Genomic DNA, 6,000 nt, shown 5'->3' on the forward strand with positions numbered 1-6,000 from the left:
AAGAACTGGGACATTTTCAGCTTCCAGGAATTGTGTACAAATCCTTGCGACATGGGGCCCGTGCATTATCATGCTGCAACATGAGGTGATGGCGGCGGATGAATGGCACGACAATCACATCTTAATACCTCTTTGCATTCAAATTGCCATCGATAAAATGCAATTGTGTTTGTTGTCCGTAGTTTATGCCCGCCCATACCAAAACCCCACTGCCACCATGGGACGCTCTGTTTACAACGTTAACATCAGCAAACCACTTGCCTATATGATACCATACACGTGGTATGCGGTTGTGAGGCAGGTTGGACGTTACTGCCAAATTCTCTAAAACGACATTGGAGGCGTGTCATTGCTCTGGTGGACATTCCTGCAGTCAATATGCGAATTACACACTCCATCAAAACTTTTGACATCTGTGGTATTGTGCTGTGTGACAAAACTGCACATTTTAGAGTGGCCTTTTATTGTCCCCAATGTTTTAATGTTGTTTAATCAGCTTCTTGATATGCCACACCTGTCAGGTGGATGGATTATCTTGGCAAAGGAGAAATGCTCATTAACAGGGATCTAAACCAATTTGAGAGAAATAGGCTTTTTGTGCGTATGGAACATTTCTGGGATCGTTTATTTTAGCTCATGAAACACGAGACCCACACTTTACATGTTGCCTTTCTATTTTTGTTCAGTGTAAATCATTTCACAAATGCAAAATACGCACTTACTGTACATCGTTTTAACCGGCTTTATCACAGTTGCAGCAGACAGTGTTTTTCAGTGACAACACGTTTCTGGCTGTCTACGTCCGTTACACATAGGGGTTCAGATAGCTAATTAGCCCAGGTGGTCCCTCTGTTTTCCATCCGTCTCCCGTAAACATGTGCTGTAACATGACGATATGGCCGTGTGGGAACTCTAAACCTAACCCTATGAAGGTGTTTATCAATTGAACGTTTTGTCAATTGTTTTAATTGTTTTCTCGCTGATACGAAAGATAAGGTCCTTATGCTTCTAAAACCTTACCGCAAGTGATGCATGTTAATGTTCCGACCAAGCGTCAGAAGACGCCTTCGTCCAATGACTCTTATGTGTAACGTAAGGGAACTGACAGTCATGATCAGGGGCTAGCCAAAGCCATGATAGAAGTCATTGGTATCCCGATTTAATTAAGTGAATATGCATATTGGATATTTTACAGTATACATTGCAGGCTAGTAGGCCTATGCCCGGAGCTTCATTGATCGAATTGCATCTCTGATAAACATATTTTACACTATGGGAAAGATGTATGTAAGGTGTTAGTCATTTCAACTCTAATGTGATGCGTCTGTTCCATTCAGAGTAGCCTATGATTATTGTGGCTTTCTTTTATAAGTCACATAGTGCCGTCTATTAAAACATCCGGCAGTGACAGATGTTTTGGTCTTCCATTCATCTCAGGTGTGTGTTGTTAGAGCCAAGTGTTTGTGCAAAATGTGATTCTGTGAAAAATGTTGAATGAGTCATCAAGCATAAATTTAAGTGCTGAAATGGTAAGGAATGATTTATCCCTTCTCTGTTGATAGCGAACGCGTCTCCTTTGAAAACATCTGTAAGCTATTTCAAGAGAGGGAGTCAAACACGCCTGGACTCTATCGCCTGCTGTTACGCTGTCCTTTCCTCAAGTGTCACAGCGACTTCCAGCTTGACGACACATTCACCACAGACACGGCCTACTACATTCACATTCAATATAGGCCTACTAACTTGAACCTAGTAAAAAAAAAAATATGTGTCACAATACTTGGCTAGCCCTGCAGCCTCCTCTGAGAGACAAAGAGAGGGCAAACAGGGGTCACATCTACTTTCACTATTGGCCTACTAACTTGAACCTACTAAAACATGTGTCATAATACTTGGCTAGCCCTGCTGCCTCTTCTGAGAGTCAAAGAGAGGGCAAACAGGGGGCACATCTATATTTCAGCAGCTCTGCGCCGACGGAAGGAGAGAGGCAGGAACAAAAAAATATCCACGTAAGTATTTGATATGTTAAAATTGCATGATGTTTGTAAAGCTAAAGACAGGAGCGCCAGACAGACTTCTCTCAGCTCTGACACTGGTTGATAGTGAGAGCTGTAAAGCTATGTGCAGACTATGATAAAGACATCAAGTGAAATGTTATTTTGAGCAGTGTTGATTTGCACAGACATCTCTCTGGGTCCAGGGGATTCATTCAGCTGAAAATATGGCTTCCAAAAAGGTTCCAAAAGGGTTATTTGGCAGTACCCATAGGATAACTATTTTTTAGTTCCAAGTAGAACCCTTTTTTGGTTCCAGGTAGAACCATTTTGAGTTCCATGTACAACCCTTTCTACAGAGGGTTCTACATGGAATCCAAAAGGGTTCTAGATGGAACCAAAGGGGTTCTAGCTGCAACCAAAAATGGTTCTTCAAAGGGTTCTCCTATGGGGACAGCCAAAGAACCCTTTAAGGTTCTAGATAGCACCTTTTTTTCTAAGTGTATGATTTAAAGAGGTGACACTAAAAAATATTTATTGCAATCTTTCATTCCTGCTCAGTCCCATAGTGACATATTTCTAAGTGACCATCAAAGGAATATTATTGATTTCCAAATATGTCAGCTTTGAGTGATTACCAAAATTCCATCAATAATATATTGATATTAATAATGATATATTATTTTGAGGAATCACTTGTAGTCATGGAATTTATCAAAGTTGGCTCTAGTCTAATCATCGTGTTATCTGATTGGATGAGGTTGTAAGTGTCTCTGTTGTGTGCTGGTGCTTCTGTCATCTCCTTCCCTAGCAGGGCGACAACAGGAGCATTGTCCTTGGCTGGTGAAGACTCCAGGTGATACATTTTTCATTAAGCAGACAAAGTCAGCCAGAGTTTCAGAATACTTGTAGGAATAAATCCGCTTGTATTAATACGGGTCCATCAAAATACGGTATGAAAAGGTAAAGATGTCCTTACGGCTGAAGGAACCTCTTCAGGCTTTTAGGTGGACTCTGATTTCCTGAACAGTTATTTTGGTTGTGACATGGCCGCGTAACGCTACTGACACCATGGCAAACGTTACATTGTCACACATCCGTAAATGTAAACAAGTGGGTATATGGTGATGAGGATTATCAGTTTCATAGCGATGGCTGTGAATTAATCTGGGTCCATTGACAGTCTGCAGACACACTACAACAACTTGGCCACTGACCCCTGTCATGACTGGCCTGTTCGGGTCAGGTTACTGTGGATCACAGTCCTACAGAGACATCTCTTACTCCCATCAGAGAGAGAGAGGTATAGAGGATTGATGGGGGTGGGGGGGGGGGGGGTTATGACACCTCACACCCATTGTAAATCTTAAGGCAGCCTGACAAAATCCTTAGTCCACTCAGTGTGGATGATTGGAATGTTTGTGTGGGCCTATGGAGAATCTAGCAGAACAGTAACATGCAATAAATGGACTATGGGACAATATATTTAATCAGACAAAATGGTGGTAATAACGATAGATGGAATATGAAAATGAATGTTGTTTTTGTTATGTTATCAAAAGTTAAATGACGACACTATAACGAAAAGATTGTAACTGTCCAGATCAAAGACCATGTTTTTGTTCAAGTGAACTGTGAATTTAGTTGTCTAAACTGGATCAGAGTAAAATCTTGATGCCTTGCCTCGTAACTAGATACGCCCCAGAGAATATGCCATGAAGACGGAAACGCCCATTTCTACCCTGGGGTATAAAACACGTGAGTTAACTTCTTCTGGCTGCAAGCCCGAGGCCAGCCACAATATGACAACAGCCAGCTCAAGTGCAAATCGCGAAATTCAAAATATATTTTTTGGAAATATTTAACTTTCACACATTAACAAGTCCAATACAGCAAATGAAAGGTAAACATCTTGTGAATCCAGCCAACATGTCCGATTTTTAAAATGTTTTACCGCGAAAACAGCACGTATATTTATGTTAGCTCACCACCAAATACAAAAAAGGACAGACATTTTTCACAGCACAAGCAGCATGCACAAAGCCAACCTAACTAACCAAGAACCAACCAAACTAACCAACAAACAACTTCATCAGATGACAGTCTTATAACATGTTATTCAATAAATCTATGTTTTGTTCGAAAAATGTGCATATTTCAGGTATAAATCATAGTTTACATTGCAGCTACAATCAGAAATTGCACCGAAAGCAGCCATAATAATTACAGACACCAACGTCAAATACCTAATTACTCATCATAAAACATTTCTGAAAAATACATAGTGTACAGCAAATGAAAGACAGGCATCTTGTGATTCCAGCCAATATTTCCGATTTATTAAGTGTTTTACAGCGAAAACACAATATAGCGTTATATTAGCTTACCACAATAGCCAGAAACACAAGCCATTTCCCAGTAGCAAAAGTTAGCGATCGTAACAAACCAGCAAAGGATATATAATTTTTTACTAACCTTGATATGCTTCATCAGATGACAGTCCTATAACATCAGGTTATACATACACTTATGTTTTGTTCGAAAATGTGCATATTTAGACCTGAAATCAGTGGTTATACATTGTGCTGAGGTAGCATATTTTTCCCATAACGTCCGGATATTTTTCTGACACTTTTTCTGACACACATATTCTGACCAAATAGCTATTCATAAACATAACTAAAAAATACATGTTGTATAGGAAATGATAGATACACTAGTTCTTAATGCAATCGCCGTGTTAGAATTCTAAAAATAACTTCATTACGACCTACAGCTTCGGTAGATAGCTAGAGAGTACCCAAAAGCTGGGCGCCAACGACTAGTTCACATGTACGACAGATATATGAAATAGCATCATAAAATGTTTCCTACTTTTGCTGATCTTTCATCAGAATTTTGGACAAGGGGTCCTTTGTCGGGAACAATCGTTGTTTTGGATTTACAACGGCCTTTTTCCCTCTCGATTTAGCAAGCACACTAGCCAAGTGGCACGAATCTCTCCATGTCAACAAACGGAAGAGAACGGAACACGGCAAAACTCCCGAAAAAATTTCAATAATCTGATTAAACTATATTGAAAAAACATACTTTACGATGAATTGGTCACATGTATCAAATAAAATCAAAGCCGGAGATAGTAGTCGCCTATAACGACAGCTTTTCATAAGGCAATCCCCGGTTCCTTCTCGCGCCTTCCTGAAAACAGGAAATGGGTGACACGTCATTCCAAGAGGATTTATTCCACTTCAGACCAAGATAAACACTCAATTTCTTCTCTCACTGCCTCTTGACATCCAGGGGAAGGTGTATGACGTGCATGTATACTAATACGTATCATGCCCATTTATAGGCAGGACCTAGAACAGAGCCTCGATTTCAGACTTTCCACTTCCTGGTCAGGAAGTTTGTGCCAAATGAGTTCTGTTTTACTCACAGATATAATTCAAACGGTTTTAGAAACTAGAGAGTGTTTTCTATCCAATAGTAATAATAATATGCATATTGTACGAGCAAGAATTAAGTACGAGGCCGTTTGAAATGGGCACCTTTTATCTGGCTACTCAATACTGCCCCTGCAGCCCAAACAGGTTAAACTACATTGGGCTTCTGGTGGGTGCTGAGGGCATCCTGCTACAGTCTAACAGAATCCAATTAGTCCGCAACTTCAAAACACATGCAAACCTTCATGAGGTACTCAGTTTCTTGGGAGTATGTAATTACTCCCGTCAATTCCTCAAACTACACCGACTTTTCAAAGCCTTTGACCTGTCTTCTTCAGAAAGACACCCCATTCATTTGGGATGGCACTCAATGTTGGGGTATACCCCAACAAAGACGTTCTTTTCGGAAGTTGATTTCTCAGAGCACTGCCTTAGTGCTGGTTTGTACCAAAAATACAACCAAGACAAACGTGTGGTGGCTTATGCGAGCAAAACACTCAACCCTGCCGAACACAAATACTCAGACTGTGAAAAAGCTCTGCTGTCGACAGTCTGGGCGGTGA

Source organism: Salvelinus fontinalis, chromosome 1 (genome assembly GCF_029448725.1).
Source record: "Salvelinus fontinalis isolate EN_2023a chromosome 1, ASM2944872v1, whole genome shotgun sequence".
NCBI classification, from domain to species: Eukaryota; Metazoa; Chordata; class Actinopteri; order Salmoniformes; family Salmonidae; genus Salvelinus; species Salvelinus fontinalis.